Genomic DNA, 17,370 nt, shown 5'->3' with positions numbered 1-17,370 from the left:
AAAAATATTATTTCTTCAGATTTGTTTCTACAAGAGAACTTCTGTATTTATTTTTTTATATTCGCCATATTTAATGTGTGTTGTGTGGGAGAACATCGTCGTTGTACGAGTTTTTTTCTGGACACACCCGTCCCTGATTTCAAACAGAATAAAGTTTATACAATTTTCCCCCCTGTTTTCGCTCCAAGAGAACATTTTGATATTTAGGTTTTCATTTTCTGCGAGGCAGCTTTTCCGGGAAATGGAGAGGCAAGGACGGACTGACGGACGATAAGTTCGTAATTCTGTATATCCTACTGAATTCTACTTTGTTGGATCGAAAGTGCAGAAAGAGAATTTTATAAAAATCTTGATGTACCTGAAGTTACCATCTTTCTTTCCGTACACAAAAATTGTAACTGCTATAAATGATAGCCTAATAGTTTCCCACTTGTCTGTCACCTAGAAATCTTTGTGACTCATGTACACGCTGGATATGCATAATATCGACGGAAAGTCTTTCAAACGCACGGCACTCGTGAAATTAACGCATCTTGGTGAAGGAATTTTGAAAAGATTTTGATTAGACTTTGCCCCAAACTCATACTTCTCAGTTATACACAGACTCTTTTCGATGGTTCTCTGAAGTGATAAAAGGAGTCTGCAATGATTCTGGCGGTGATTTCGAACGACGACGAGGCGCTTGTTAAAAGGGAGAAGGAGGAATCTACGGCCCCCCCTCCCCTTTGAAGGGCCTTCCAATCGCGTCCATTAGAATGTCGGAATCTGGGCCGTGTGAGTTAGATCGGTCTTCTTCTTAGTACGCATTGTCTTGTTCTGTTTTCTCCAACAGCCTCTGGAGAGAGATTCAATGGAGACATGATATGTGCAGTCAATTTGCATGATAATTGCCGCTGTAGACTTCATATTACGTAGTTGAATGAATTTACACGGATAACAAATTTGCAGAACGGAACAGCGTACAAAGGGAGACAGGACACTCGTAAGTGCGCAGGGTAAGTCTGTCGGCACTCGGCACTACAAATGTCTGAATTAGCGACATGGTTAGGATTCTGTCTGTTGTCAGACGTGTGATCGTGAAACACCGGGTACACGAGTCGAATGCACGGCGTACGATTTTACGTAGCCTCGACACCTTTTCGCATATGCTGTTCATTCTTTTTCCATATTAGAATATATTTATACCGAATAAAATAATTCAGAGGCCTATTTTCAGCAAAATCTGAAATATTTTCAAGAAACAGACAATCAAATGTTTTAAATTTCATAAATATGGAGCTTCATAAAACAGAGATCTCGGAAGAATTCCGTCGTCGGCGTTGTGTTTGTTTGTTTGTTTGTTTGTATTAAGGATGTTCAGGGCTGTACAAGAGCTACCATAGCATAAGCGAATTAAAGTTTGCACGATGGAGAAATGTCTGACTGCGATCTTCTGGTTTGTGAAGCCATGGTTATCGACGTTTCGTAGGACCTTATCGCCTCCATCTTCAGGGTATAATTGATATCACCTACAAGTCCAGACGGCGTCATAACCCAGAAACGTCAGTTCAAAATTATTTACAATCACAAAATTATATAATTTTCTCAAAACGGTTCAAAACTTGTGATGGCGTTTACTTGAATGTGGAAGGCACTCGCTTAAAGGAGTACTCTTTTTCCTATGCGCATTGCCCTGTTTTGACTACGTGGTTCTTACGTACATTCGTGCATTTAGCTAACATGGCGTGTATGTTATTTGCTTGTAGCATGAAATTTCTTTGCCTCAACCATCTGGAAATCAATTCTTACGAAAGTTGTTGAATAATTCGGTTCCTGCCGTCAGGGGAACGCAACTGGATTAAAACTACCAGTCGATTGATCTTATTTAAGTAAACAGTCGCATTTTCCTCTGAGATTCAAGCAAAGCACGCAGTTACTGTGTGTGGGAACATTACCTGGCTATTTATTTAGTGTTCTGTCTGACGACAGGTCCATATGAACAGGATCCTTCCATCCTTTTCTCGGACTGGGACCTGTTCATATACGTTCTTGGCAGATGATCCAGAAGTGGTTTGCCATTGCCTTCTTCTGTGTGTGAATGAAGTAATTGTTGGGATGCCACGGAGGAAAACTCCGTGTTGCCTAGACCACGGCCTTGCCCAACACAAGTTATAAATTCGGGCACCGCCGGGAATCGAACCCGAGACCCCAGGATTACAAGGCCAGCGTTCTAACCGCTAGACCACCGTGGCATCTATTACCTGGCTATCCGCTATTAAAGTAAGCGGTGCATAGATATTTTTTCCACTACAGTTTAAACAGCTGAGGTTAAAAGATGGTCCTGTTTTATCTCACGACTGCCAGTTTCTTGCTGATCTTCGATATCAACATGTGATTAACTTTTCTGCTTGTTTTAGACTTGATAACATTGTGTTTGTTCATTTAAAATTGATGAGGGTCTGAAGAAAATCCCTTTGCAGTGCTTAGAAATGCATGGCTTTGTGTGGCTTGGGAAGCTTTCCTTCGCAGGAAAGAGTGCTCTATTGTTTTACGCTGCTCCATACCCCAGCTTCCACCCCCTTCTGCCCGATACAACCCCTAACCAACCCCTAAAGACTTCAGTGATATATGGACATAAATGATTACGGTTCCAAGTGGCCAACTCAATTTTCCGCAGGCAGGCTTTATATTATTATAATACAGCGGGGCCTAGTCTCCATCTGAACTGAAACTTCAGTGCTGCCATTTCTACCGCAGCGGAGTATAAATCAAACAGACTCCGAGAACCCCTCGGGCGGATTAAACACGGGTTTTTTTCCATCAACCGAGGACTGCGAGGTACAGTCTAGCTATTGTAGAGTGTTTTTATAAGGGGAATCCCCTCACGGAATTCTTATAATGTGTCTAAGCCCGTTTGCGGAAACGCAAAACTCTGCCGATCATGTTTAGGTTAGGTTTTCTACTGTTACAGTAACCATATCGATACATTTTAGCCGACTTTCTGAGAAGACCCAGGCTTTGAACAGATTTTCTTGAAATTTCGTATGAAGATCATACGGCTTTGCACAGATCCATGCGTTCCAAGTTCCCATCTTCAGTCGAACGCGGACATAACGCCACACCGAAGGCGACAGTGCTGTCACTTGATGTAGTCACGGAAATTTGTCAAACTATAACTTCTTTTTAAATATATAAATTTTCTGTGGTCAGTGAAACGTTAAATAACATTATGAACGTGTGGCATAGTACAGCTGTGGGTATGAAGTATCAGGCATAGACAGATAGCAAATTAACTCAAAAACTTTATGAGCAAAAATATTTTGTAGATATTTTAAAAAAAACTGCCCCAAATTTTACGATAAATATAGAAACGTTTAAGAAGACCAAATCGGTATCAGCTGACAGTAACTAACTGCAAGCAGCAGAGCTGTCGTTCAGAAACGAATAGTCCCTCATAGAACCCGAAAGTTCATAACCGTATTCACAACACCCCCATCATTGGTCCCTATCTTAAGCCAGATTAATCCAGTCCGCACCATCGCGCGCCATCTTCTTAACCGTATTCTCCCGTTTAGGTCCAATTCCTCTTCCAATATTATTTCCGACTTATTAATCATTAATCATCCAATTCCCACCATGGTGGTCTAGCGGTTAGAACGCTGGTCTTGTAATCCTGGGGTCTCGGGTTCGATTCCCGGGGGTGCCCGAATTTATAACTTGTGTTGGGCAAGGCCGTGGTCTAGGCAACACGGAGTTTTCCTCCGTGGCATCCCAACAATTACTCCATTCACACACAGAAGAAGGCAATGGCAAACCACTTCTGGATCATCTGCCAAGAACGTATATGAACAGGTCCCAGTCCGAGAAAAGGATGGAAGGATCCTGTTCATATGGACCTGTCGTCAGACAGAACACTAAATAATAATAAATAATCATCCAATTAGTTAAAAAATGATCTTGTACTCATACTCTTGTCAGCTGAATTTTTAATTCTTCTAAACATTCCTCATTTCCATTTAAGATCCGACACTGCGTGACCTATAATTTTTATGAGTTGCGTCGGTAATCTCTATTCAGCTGATTTTCGAATGGTCCAGAGTTCACTTCTAGATTACAGCACGGATTTGTCCATAGTTACGTAAGTCTTATGTTACGGTACTGAAGGTCTGAATGCGGCCTAGTTGACGTAAGCTCCGGTCGCTTACGACACTTGAAGGTAGATTATTTAGTTTTTTATTATTTTGTCACTGATTTAGAATAATAATAACAAGAATAGTTAAATTATATTAAATTAAATTTCCTTATTCTCGTGCCTGAGAACAGCCACACAAGATAAAAATTAATATAATACAAGCTACAAGTTACGTAAGAGATTAAGAAATAACATTAAAACAAAAGAGACATAGCGAAACTGTACAATATGAAACCCATAAAGTGTGGATAAATAAAGATAAAAGAGAATCTAATTATATTATATTATAAAATGTCAGTGTCTTTGATAATACCATTGGCAGGACACAGAAACACGCAGCTGACTGGCCTTACAAATGTTATTAACAATCAGTGTACAGTAGTGTCTAATAATTCTACCACGTATGTGTACGCTGACATAATCAGATAAGGAAGAAAAATAATTATGTTTTTGAAATACAATAATAAGGAACAAAACATCTGTCTGCCGCCCGGAGTAAAGTATTGAGAGATCCTGTCTAGATCAGTGTTTCCTAACCAGGGTTAGGCAAAACATCAGGGGTTTGCGAGAAATCGTTCAATAAATAAATACAAATTTTGAAAAACCTTGAAATTTCCAAATATCCCTTTAAATATCACGGGAACAAGCCCCGATGTCACAGTTAAAGTAAACCCCCATATTTACTTACTTTGGATGTGAACTTTATTTTGATTTTAAATTTTTATATATTTAAAAATGTATTTATAATGAAAATAGAGGAAAAATGCTTCAGATTTTTTCTTTAAATGTAAGCTGACTTATATATATATCAGCTCATTACAAATAAAGATTCTTGACAATAATTTAGCAGTAACAGAATGGTGCTTCCGCTATAAACTTTTTCTGGCCTGTAAACGTTTTCATAGGAAGGGGCTCCTGGGGTTATGAACAACTATTTTCGGGGAACACTGGTCTCGATAATATGCCTCAGTAATTATTCCAACTAGCGTGAAAATAATCTGCTATGTCATAAGGCAGCAAACTTACTTTTCTCTCTTCCGAATTTTGAAGCACTCGTCGATGTATAATAATAATAATAATAATAATAATAATAATAATAATAATAATAATAACCTTAATAATAACCTTAATAATAAACGGTTTTGCTGCATGGAATACTTTTGGATCTGAAAGGCGTCCTGTGCGCCACATTCGACGCATAGGCGTCATCGCGCACGCGCAGAGGATCGTGGGTAATTTTGTAAGCATTCGCTCACCTCACGTGTTTGAAATTCCCGTGCGCTGATATCTTGCGATCGAAGGCGATTAAAAAGTAAGATTTTTACCGAGGCTCCAACAGCATAACGTCCATGAGAAATTTCGTGAAATCTTATCGACTCATTCTCGAATTAGTCAGACTTCACCTCAGAGACTCCCACCGTCGCCGTGTTAATAATTGACTTTCAAAAATTAATTAATTCGCATTTGATGTTTATAATTTGTCTAACTCCATGGAGTAGTCATACTTGAGAACAGGATAATTCCTTTCAGTATTCACAAAAGCCTCTCACTGGTCCATGTTGGTCATTATACGTTCTCATACCAAATTTAATATTTCTAGTGTCGGGATAACCTGCCACGGTGGTTTAGCGGTTAGAACGCTGGCCTTGTAATCCTGGGGTCTCGCGTTCGATTCCCGGCGGTGCCCGAATTTATAACTTGTGTTGGACAAGGCCGTGGTCTAGGCAACACGGAGTTTTCCTCCGTGGCATCCCAACAATTACTCCATTCACACACAGAAGAAGGCAATGGAAAACCACTTCTGGATCATCTGCCAAGAACGTATATGAACAGGTCCCAGTCCGAGAAGAGAAAAGGATGGAAGGATCCTGTTCATATGGACCTGTCGCCAGACAGAACACTACAAATAATAAGTGTCGGGATAGCAGAGGCCTTATTCAACCATGGGCGTGTTCTCTTAGCCTGCCGAGTAGTGTAGTATTTCCCTGTGTGCAACGTTTCGGAGGAACATAGTGCCTACATCTTCAGGGCTGAGGCAGCAACTCATAAGACCAGTATCAAAATCCACATCGCCGTGGAATCTTCAGTGTACGGACTGAGTTTTATTCGGCAAACAACTTTGATCATTAACGAAGTCATCACAAGTAGCCTAGTTTCAGCTCGAGTCGAGCGCAATTGGTTGTGTTCCTGCATCAGTCTGCGCGTCTGAGCAAAGCAGAGCCATTTCTTCAAAAGGCTTCACGTCGAGGTCATCCTAATGTAATCGGACTATGCCAAGTTGTGGTTCTCATTAATAAAAATACAATCACTGTTCTGAAATAATTTGAATGTTTGCTTTAAACGCAGAGCGAGGCCTTCAGCCCTCTCAGGGCAGATTATTCTATTACATCGTATCAACATTAGGGAGGGCTAATATTGTTTAGTCTGAAAACATTTCATTGTTTCAGCAAATGGATCAAAAATTCAACGGAGGGTTAATTACACTGGCATTGATCGCTGTCCCTGAGGGACGTGGGGGGGGGAGCCCCCTCCCTACTCTCGGGTCGCCTTCCCCCTTCGTTCTCCGTAGCCTGCTGTTTTATCATTGTCCTCTTATTCGACATCTGCATACGAGGTTTCACGGGGACGTGACCCCGGAGTAGATTCGACTCCAGTTAAAGTAAATAAACACCGTGAGGACAGAAAAACCGAACGAGAACGGAATGAAAAAGCGATTCGTTCCGTTTTGCCCTTCAGATGTTGTATTTAAATCGTGTTTTTATTGGCTGGATGTTATCGTACCAATTTTCTTGCGTGAACTTTAGAGCTTTGTTTCTAGGGACCGTAATCGACAGAGAAAAGTCGATGCAGAGTGCTCTACCGAGACCTTTCAGTACTAATTCTAGTTCAACATTCCTTTCCACTTAGACAGATCACAGAACTATTAATGAGTGAGAATTTTTGAGTGTACCTCGTCTCAGGTTTATGACCTAAAACCCTAGAACAGTGTAAACAGAAATATCAAAATACATTTTTGCAAAGGAAAAATTTACAGCGCGTATTCACAGAAAAATAAAGTCTTCGAGTAGAACAAACGACGAGTCTTGTGTCCGAGTTTACAGTCAGCGCCGATTTGTCCGGCGGGCAAATTGCGTAACTGCCCGGGACCCCCGTGAATTTAGGTACCCCCCACCGGCGTGCTTAGGTATTTTTATATTATATTATTTAGTGTTCTGTCTGACGACAGGTCCATATGAACAGGATCCTTCCATCCTTTTCTCGGACTGGGACCTGTTCATATACGTTCTTGGCAGATGATGCAGAAGTGGTTTGCCATTGCCTTCTTCTGTGTGTGAATGGAGTAATTGTTGGGATGCCACGGAGGAAAACTCCGTGTTGCCTAGACCACGGCCTTGCCCAACACAAGTTATAAATTCGAACCCGAGACCCCAGGATTACAAGGCCAGCGTTCTAACCGCTAGACCACCGTGGTTGGTATATCATGTATTTAAACATGTCCAAACACTTTCTAAATGTCTCAAGAATGTCAATAAGAAATTGAAACGTAACTTCTTTCTAGCCTTGATATTAGCAAACCTGTTATAATATCGTGAACCAATTATTGGATCCAAAATGTAATTTCTTATTGACATTCTTGAGACAAAAAGACCTTTAAGTTCTGGTGAGGCACAAGTTTCGGGATCTGTAATCTAACCTGAAGACACGATTAGTACCATAGCCACTGGTAAAGTCACCTCTTCAGCCGCTGTCGTCCGCTAGCCTGCCCTTGTAATTAACCACCAACGTCTTTACCGGCTTCACATCGCGGAGGCCAGGGTTCGCGCCTAGGGCAGTCCACGTGGAAGATTAACACTTTCTCGTAATAATAATTCCCAGAACTTTGTTGTGGCAGACGAACTATCAGTGGGTCAAGATTCTTCTCTCAGAATTCTTTCGTTTTCCCTGTCAGCTTTGTCCCACCACTGCCCCATATTTACTCGTGTATGATCTGGGGGACGGCCACAGTCTCTCCCCTTCGTAACAGCGTGTATGAGACTTCTGCGCCAAGTACAGTCGGGTTTGAAACTAGTTGTTCCGTGTGATTAACGACGCATCGAGACAGTTGTTTTTCGAGAATCTACCGGTTCTTCTTGCTTATTTAGTGACTCTCATCCAACTCAGTCCGTTGATTGTGAGTGATTCTTTGAGGTAATCTCTTAGAATTTGATTGGTGGAACTGAAAAATAGCGCAGATAGCTTATACGGTATCCGGGCCGAGATTCGTTGTAGATCCTCCTGAATGTGAAAAAGTTATGTTTGGTTTGAAAACTCGACAAAATACAGACAGCCTGAGACTTGAGCTCAGTAAGCAGGAAAGCCGGTAGAACTATTTTGTCTATCAGCGTCAGCAGGTGAACTCAGCGGGTAGTATGATGAACGGAAGCCTCTCTCTCCGTCCGTCCGTCTATCTGTGTCTCCATTCCCACAGCGCTATGATAACAGAGACCGCTCGATTTGCTAAACCAACTTAACTGCTTTCCTTTTTGTTTATACAAGAGCTCCCTGGAAAATCGTTCTACAAGCAAGTGTATGTTTCCAAGAATACTGGATGAATTCATAATATCCTAAAACCGCTTTCAGCCGCTGATGGAAGTAGACCGATAATAATAGCTGAAATTCAGACGCTGCAATGCTGAAGTTTTTCGATCATTAAAGCGTCTTTGTTGTGATTCTGTAGTGCAGTCTCAGGGTAACGTCTGCTCCGAGATGTAAGAAATTATAAGCCGATATCGTAAGGGCAGAGTGAGCAGAAAGCTTGGGAATCAAAACGACTCATCGCCCTGACGATGGAGGCAGTAAGGACATCCGAAATGCTGGTAAACTTCTACGAGACTGTACGACGCTACAAACCAGAAGACGGGCCATATTAGGAAGCATCGTCGTGAGAACCTCAAATCCTGACGAGGAATATTAGGGTAAAGCACTCGTATTTACGCAGACTCACAACTCGCCGCCATTTTTAAATCCTGATCTTATCCCCACTTCGACCACTGTTTCAACGCCACCAAAATTAAGTCAAGATTTACGAGGCTCAGATCTGAAACCTCTTGACGATGGTGAAGAGTCAATTGAATAAAAATTTTCTTGGATATTATCCATCGTCTAGTAAATATAAAACGTAAATCGACGTTTCGGAGATGGGACTCTATCTCCGTCTTCAGGTTCCTACACAGTTGGGCCCACTAGATAGAGCTAATGCCTATCTCCGGACAGGAAATATAATATAGTAGTATATAGGGACAGTGGGAATCTCGTTAATCCATATAAAACGTAAAACGACGTTTCGGAGATGGGACTCTATCTCCGTCTTCAGGTTCCTACACAGTTGGGCCCACTAGATAGAGCTAATGCCTATCTCCGGACAGGAAATATAATATAGTAGTATATAGGGACAGTGGGAATCTCGTTAATCCATATAAAACGTAAAACGACGTTTCGGAGATGGGACTCTATCTCCGTCTTCAGGTTCCTACACAGTTGGGCCCACTAGATAGAGCTAATGCCTATCTCCGGACAGGAAATATAATATAGTAGTATATAGGGACAGTGGGAATCTCGTTAATCCATATAAAACGTAAAACGACGTTTCGGAGATGGGACTCTATCTCCGTCTTCAGGTTCCTACACAGTTGGGCCCACTAGATAGAGCTAATCCCTATCTCCGGACCGGAGTGGGCCCAACTGTGTAGGAACCTGAAGACGGAGATAGAGTCCCATCTCCGAAACGTCGATTTACGTTTTATATTTACTAGACGATGGATAATATCCAAGAAAATTTTTATACAATTTATGAGGCTGTTTACCGACGCCTGTCAGCTAACAAGCCGTCGTCATAACATAACCCGAAGAGGTCAGGGGATTGGTAACTGCGCGTGGAGAGTCTGAACCAGTTCAACACTTTCATAGTTAAATATTACACATTTCGAAATTGACACGAGTTTTAACAACTCTCATATTTACAGCTACATATCAGGATTTCTTAGATTCATGTGAAAGAGACAACGTGCATGAAGATTATCATCATTATATCAACAGGCCACCACTTTTTTATCAACCGAGTTGTAACCAGGACAACTCATTCGATGAAGCAAAGCCGTCCTTGAGATGCTGACAGTCTCTCAGCTGGCCAAGAAATCCTCCTCGTTTTATGTAAACCAAAGTCTCATAACAACCTGCTTCTAAACCCTGAGTCAGTTTTATCCAGTTTACATTTTATTTCTCTAAGATCCATTTTAATATTATCCTACTATCTATATCTTTATCTCTGTATGGTATCATTTCTACAGGTTTGCCGATTAGAGTTCCGTGATATTATTTCGCCTACATACGTCCAATTAAAATGCGGAGTAATAATATGCAGTTTCAAATTAAATCTCTGAAGGATACCTGCGAGTTGTGTTTTATTTGAGTTAGGAACCATGATTTTAAAAATTTAAATGAGCTTTATTATTCAAAGGATTAACGAAGTGTTTTGTCCAACGACAACGCGGTCATAAGTAGCCGGAGAGCAGGGTTTGGCTCCAATAAATTTCATAAGATGATATAGTTGCGTCATATTGTGAAATTTAATTAATTATTCGGTTTTTGTCCGTCTAATCACAATTCATATTTAAAATTTACAATTAAGATAATTAAAATATCATTTTATGTTCCTCATCGAACAATCGATTTACAATTGGAACGTCTTTTTACAACATGTTTCGGTTTCTATATAAACCTTCTTCAGGTGTAAAAGTTAAAATTATAAACTTAAAACTTAATTACAATTTCTGATATGCAACATTTTGGTGATGTTCACTTCCAGATTCATTTTTATATTGGAGTGAATGTTTGGAGTGAATGTTTTGGAGTGAATGTTTTTTGATGTTCTACATCGGCCTGTAATACAAATGATTTAAAGAAATATTAATGAATATGAAAGAATATAGAAACAAAATAAGTTTTTAAGTTTATAATTTTAACTTTTACACCTGAAGATGGTTTATATAGAAACCGAAACATGTTGTAAGAAGATGTTCCAATTGTAAATCGATTGTTCGATGAGGAACATAAAATGATATTTTAATTATCTTAATTGTAAATTTTAAGTATGAATTGTGATTAGACGGACAAAAACCGAATAATTAATTCCAATAAATTTATTTATTCTGTTTATCTCCTTCTTCGTTCCGCGTGTTTCGCAACTTTATGCGAATCTTGTAATGCATTTGGCGTCGTTCAACACGAAGTTGTTGAGATTCGTTTTAAATTATTTTGGGTTATTTTTTAGGGGGAAACTAAGAGAGTCTGAAACAGCACAACCAAAATTGTGGACGTGGCTGCGGGAATGGATCTATTAGGGTCCTTGTGGGGAAAAAATGGAAGGCCAGAGAGAATGTGTGTATCTTGTACATCTCATTGAAGGAGGTTTGTCAGAAGGCTGAGAAGACGTAACGAGATTTTTCATAAATATAATCCAGTCCTCGCCAAACCTTCCAATGATTGTTCAAATAAATTATAAGTGTTTAAAATTCTGAAAAGAAGAGATCACTTCAGAGACTTTTGCGTTTTTAAGCCTACTTTAACAAATAAATGTCTCTCCTTCGCAATTTGGTCAAAACTGCTTTTGTTTTCTGAATTTTTTCTCAAACTGTGCTTTACGCTGTAAAAAAAACATAATTGTTTACGTGTAGTCTTACACTGGCCCACTGTAAATGTTTCCTAAAATGTTTGTTTACGCACAAAAACGCTGCTGAATTAGGTTGCCAATGTCAGTAAAACAAAGTGGCGATGTCATAATATCAAGACGGGGGAAGAACGAACTTTTACTACGCATTGGAACTGTAAAAAATCAAAAAATATTTTAGGTTTTCTATTTGTTTCGTATTTGCTGATGTGTTAGTTGTTTGCAACTACAGATCTGCCACTAAAACGCTAATTTTTTGCAATGTTTGAGACACTGTGAGTGTGCCCATACACACCTTGCGGCATTAGTCTGCCAGCTATGCCATCTACCCGCGGTTAGTGTTCGAACCACTGACATTATCTTCATTTTAATTTACTCGTAAAATTGGTTCTAGCGATGTATTTGCGACTTCATGATGCAATGTTGATGTAAATTTAATTATTTATTTTGTTTATACATAATTAAATCATGTACTGTGTGCATTCCATATGAATTGCAGGAACGTAAGTTGAAATCCAAATTTAATTAGTGATTTTGTTTACAAATCATTATGAATTGTTGAGATGATTTTAATTGACATGTTCAAGAGAAATTGAAGTAAGTTCTTAAAATGGAATTCTGAGAGTAGAATTTGAGGTTTCACGGCGGTAACATGGTCGCCGAGATTGTTTTGCCATGCAGTCATCTGACTCGCACCAACGTTTCGAAGGAGTATGATGCCTCCGTCTTCAGGACCAACCAGCCAAGATGTAAGGAACTGGAAATGAAGAACTATAACTGGAGATTTGCTTATGTTGACGGGTTTTGTTTCCTTGGCAGAATCTCTTGACGTTGGTACTGATGGGAACGGGGGAGGGGAGGTTACCGTCAAATAACTTTGACGGGATGGATGTCTGATAGTTGAGCCCAGAAATATTGTAACCGCGTTAGCTGAAGGCCGTGTCCATTTTAAAATGTTTCCTGCCATTTGCCTTACAAATAAGGAGAAACACGGAAAACCTCAGTCAGGGTAGTCGCCTTTTTGGGTCAGCCTCCACTGGACCGCTGACCGTCGTCAGTCGCCCTCAGCTAAGCCCGTGGGCGACTTCAGACAACCCGCGGTAGGCGCGTGCCCTCCTGGTTACCGAACCAAGAGATTCCCCCGCATAAGCTGACTTTGAATCTAGTCTAAACTTTCAGTTAGTGGTATTATGAGGTCAGCGAAACATGGAATCCGCAAATCCTCGTGAATTCACGTGTCATTAACGCACCAATGCTCGTTATTCGCAGTGCGAAGACTCTTGTACTGAACATGGCTGAGAGCAGATGGGGTCAACTCAAGATACAGTGGTGTTTCGACTCAGTTAATCGGCTCTCCTGAAAACCAGACTGGTCGGGGCCTTCGGTCGAGTCTCGTAGTCTTAGCAATGAGCGGTGTAACGACGTCGATCTGTCTACAAGATGGCAGCTTCACTTAGCATTCCGCTGTACTCCGTTAATTCCTTGTCATAGATCTCAGTACCGCTGATATAATTTACTGACAGCGGAACAATATTTTCGTCGACATGGTTTCCACGGAGCTCAAAGCAACGACGTGGGGCCCATTCAACAACAAATGCAAGAGCCTTCTCGGAAAGCCATTTCGTGCTGAGGCCTCGCGTTCCGTGTCCCGAGTAATATTCAGTACCTCGCATCCTTTCATCTGTCTGGCGTGACGAGAAGAAGTGAGTTCGTAATGAAATAAAAGACGGAGAAACAAACGAGGTGAAATCGTAAGCAGAATGGCGGTGAATATTGCAGATTCTAAGTCTCGAGATATTCCGACTTTCAGCCTTGAGACAAAGAGACAGAGACTCGCGAACAGAAAGAAATCTGTGAGTGCTGACGCAAGACTGGCATAAGGGAATTTTGCATTTTGCGATTTTAACAGTTTTTCTGCATTTATTTCTGTTAGTACGTGTCACGTGAGATCAAAACTGTGTTAATAAACAATACTGATGAAACTTTTTATACAACTTCCGACGACAAAGTGTCGCCATTTCTTCGCAACTCGAAAGCTTTACGTAAGAGGAAAAACATTTTAAAATAACACATACGATAACATATTTTAATATATTTTTAATACATACGATAACGTAAATTTGGTCTGTAGAGTTCATTGCGATGTTGATTTAAATTTTGCAGGGCGGCTTTCCTTTAATGAATTTCATGATTAATTCCGAAAATACATTCAGACATCCAGAAATATTCCTTTCGCGCTGTGCACACACTCTGTTAAATGAAATTATGTTAATTTTCTAAGCCTATCTGTGATTTTATTTCAACGCTGTCAGTAGGTCACTCTGCATGAATTGCAAAGGATATAGAAGGAAGCTGGCTTAGACTTATATTAGCTACTGTCCAGGTATACGGACTGATTCATTTCTTCATTTAAAATAATTCCACCTAATCTGCATGTGTGTCCCTCAGATTCCTAGCCTTCTATCCTTCACAACCACTTGGAATTGGATGAGATTTCCGCTCATGTCGATGAAACTGACGTGTCCCGTTCAGTTCCATTCTTTTATTTTCTTAAACTCTCCTGATGGTATATTTCTAAAGGAGAGTTTCAAAGCAATGGTAATAAAGCATCTCCTTATTTCAGACCATTCTGAATACGAAATCCGTCACAGAAATGAGAATTCTTATTTATTCTAAATGTAAGACAAAAGTTTTTTATACACGTAGCGCGGTGTGTTTTTGTTGAAGGTAGGAACGTAATTTTTAGCTACGATCGGATGAGTTTTATCCTATGTAAGGTTGATCTGAAATAATACCAAGACAATCGAAAACGTAAAGCAGGCCGGAGCCTATCGTCTTGAGATTATAAGGAACAGCGAGTGAACAACGCGCCCGCGTTGTTCCGAGTCAGCCGCTGACAGCGAACTTCGCATATCTGAGTCGCTTTCTACAAGTTAACTTATCACTGAAAATGTTTAAGGAAGCAACGCCACTGATTGAATCGACCGTCACTAACAGCTATTACCAACGTGTTTTTTCTCTGGGTGCTACCTAGACTGTCCCGAAAGTCCGCTTGGCGTCAGAGCGACCATTTGACATCGGTTGTGTGTTGTGACGTCACGATAAGATACTTGAGTCATTCTTACACAAACGACATCGAATGCGAGAGAAGCAGATGAGACACAGCTGATTCAGGTATTGCCATGGCTTTCCTTGGCATTTTATATCGTGCCTTGTTCAAAGGAAATAAGGCACCCCCGCCTGTACGTGATATTATCATAGGCCTATTGGCTGTTTGTAAGCCATGAGCTTCGGAATAAGATAGACAGAGGCGGAGATTTCCGTTGCTAGGGAACAGAATCCACGCAACGAAGCGATCCGAGCAGGAATAATATAGTCGGAGCTCGACGGGAATTGCAGACGCACGCCAGTGGATAACATACAAGAAAGAGAACGGATGGATAGAAAATAATACAAATGGAGTTGTTATTCTGGACGCCAGAGCGCCGAAAAGGGGGGGTGCATATGTGAAATGAATCCCCCGCGCACTGGTCTGGAAGCAGCGGGCTTTATTATTTCTGTTGCTAATGGAACATCGAGAGACTTGGGCGATTTACTGAGATGACTTTTTCTTCTCTGATGGGTTATGTACCAGCCACAGCGCATCGGAATTCGCAAATTTACCTGCTGTTTCTATGGTCTCAGTCAGCGAAACTAAGAGAGTTTATTGATAATTCGTTCGCAAGTGTCTAAATTACTAATTTCTTTCTCTCTTCGTCGTCTTGTAGGAAACAAGAGAATCTACTGACACGATCAGGCTCTTAGCCCGTGATTTACGCTGATTTTCTGTTTCTGTCTAGAAAATTGAGTGTCCAAAATACTGCAATCATTGAACTCTTCGTACGCGTACATATTTTAAGGCAAATGATGATACAGTCAGCTTCAGTATCAACTTTTGTGCCAGATATAAACTGGGTCGCAGCGTCGTGGTAGAAGTTTGGTCCTGATGATGGAGGCAAATTGATGTAAATTTCTGTCAGAATACACGGCGCTGTAACCCAGAGGACAGCCATCTTCGGGACCCACCGCCCGTGAGACCTCAAATGCTACTTCATAAAATCGTGTTGACTTCAGTAGGTTGCTGGCTTGCTAGGGGAAAGTAACCAGAGACAGAGGAATTGAATCGGCAAGCCAACTCCTCTGATCGCCTTGTATTTTACCTCTGACGGATATGCAACTCACGCAATGGCCCCCGACTACAGTTATATGAATGTGTATTAATCAGAATATGCCCTGAAGTTATAATTGAATGGTAGATCTACAATTATAATTCTTGCTAACTCTTTCGATCGTCAAAGAATTTTCGTAGCCTCTGACATCCAGAGATTTCGTCGAACCAGAGGGGAACAAAGGCGTTGACTACGGGGGAGGGGTGAACAACCCTCCACCCCCGGCCCACGTATAAAACACGGAGGACGCATTTTGAGATACGATGTCGCGTAACAGGAACACGGAACACGAACGTGGCCGTACCTCGGACTTTAGCTGCAGATTATCGTTTGATTCTCCACTAGAATCTGTTGATCTACAATTAGTATCCTGATACAAATGATTGATGACAATTTCTTTTACCCTGGAGCAGCGGCCCGTGTTTCTCCTGCACAGGAGAGTCAACTCGTGCTCTCTGATAGCCGGCGATCGTTTGTGAGCTGAAAACATCATCATTATAACTGAGCTGATTCGTTGCCATGGACACGGCTTGTTTCATGTCTCTGAAGCGTGAAGACATCTGAATATTGCGCAGCGAGATGTGTGACTGTCTCTTGTTTCACAGATGACAAAACAACGTGGAATTAGTTTGATGCAGTTTGTACACTGCCATGTTAATTCCCCTGGCATAAGGCAGGCCACGTTAATTGATCCATCCCATGAAAGTCGCTAGGAAATCTGAAATGAATTTGTATGTACCTCACGCAAAAACAGTTGAGATGTTTAACCTATTTGCGTTATTTTAACGCAACTGTGAATAATCTGCTTCTGATAATCAGCACTTTTATACCTGTAACTCCGAATATAAGAATTCGTATTCAGAGACGGACAGAGCTGATCGCTTGTTTGCCTGCGCGCCAGTTAGATACAGCATAATTGTAAGTCCTGTTGCTTACCTACATACGAGGTGCGATCGGAAAGTTTCAAGACTGCGCCTATAAAAACCCGTACACTTATCTCAGGTATTAAATTCATCCATCACCCTCGAAGTAATTCCCCTGAGAGTGAACACAACGATCGTAACATTTTCGGGCGTTGTGCTCGAAGATGGTCGTCCAGAACGCTCGTCATCATCGACAGAGGTTCGGCCATTTTTAAAACGTGAATGCCACACAAAAGTTTGTGCACGACCCATTGCGGACTCCCCAAATGCTTGCTTTAGCATTTCATAGGTTTCCGTAGCCGTTTTGGCGAGTCTTTGGCAAAATTTGATGCACACGCCATTCCGAAATCGCAGGAGGGTCGG

General features: G+C 41.0%; 1 protein-coding gene and 1 long non-coding RNA gene across 4 annotated transcripts in view; one reads left to right on the top strand and one right to left on the bottom strand.

Annotated features, from left to right (window-relative positions):
* LOC110834369 (goosecoid homeobox) overlaps positions 1-17,370 on the bottom strand; it is a 40,968-nt gene that overhangs the window by 10,260 nt on the left and 13,338 nt on the right. The window lies entirely within an intron of this gene.
* The window catches only part of LOC147873323 (uncharacterized), an 84,321-nt gene that overhangs the window by 53,787 nt on the left and 13,164 nt on the right, over positions 1-17,370 (top strand). The gene's annotated exons all lie outside the window — the stretch shown is intronic.

Source organism: Zootermopsis nevadensis, unplaced genomic scaffold, assembly GCF_977971745.1.
Source record: "Zootermopsis nevadensis isolate Lab colony 2312 unplaced genomic scaffold, Znev_1.0 Znev_ptg000020l, whole genome shotgun sequence".
Classification (NCBI taxonomy): Eukaryota; Metazoa; Arthropoda; class Insecta; order Blattodea; family Termopsidae; genus Zootermopsis; species Zootermopsis nevadensis.
The sequence above is the reverse complement of the archived record's forward strand: the minus strand, read 5'-3'. Positions and strand labels throughout refer to the sequence as shown.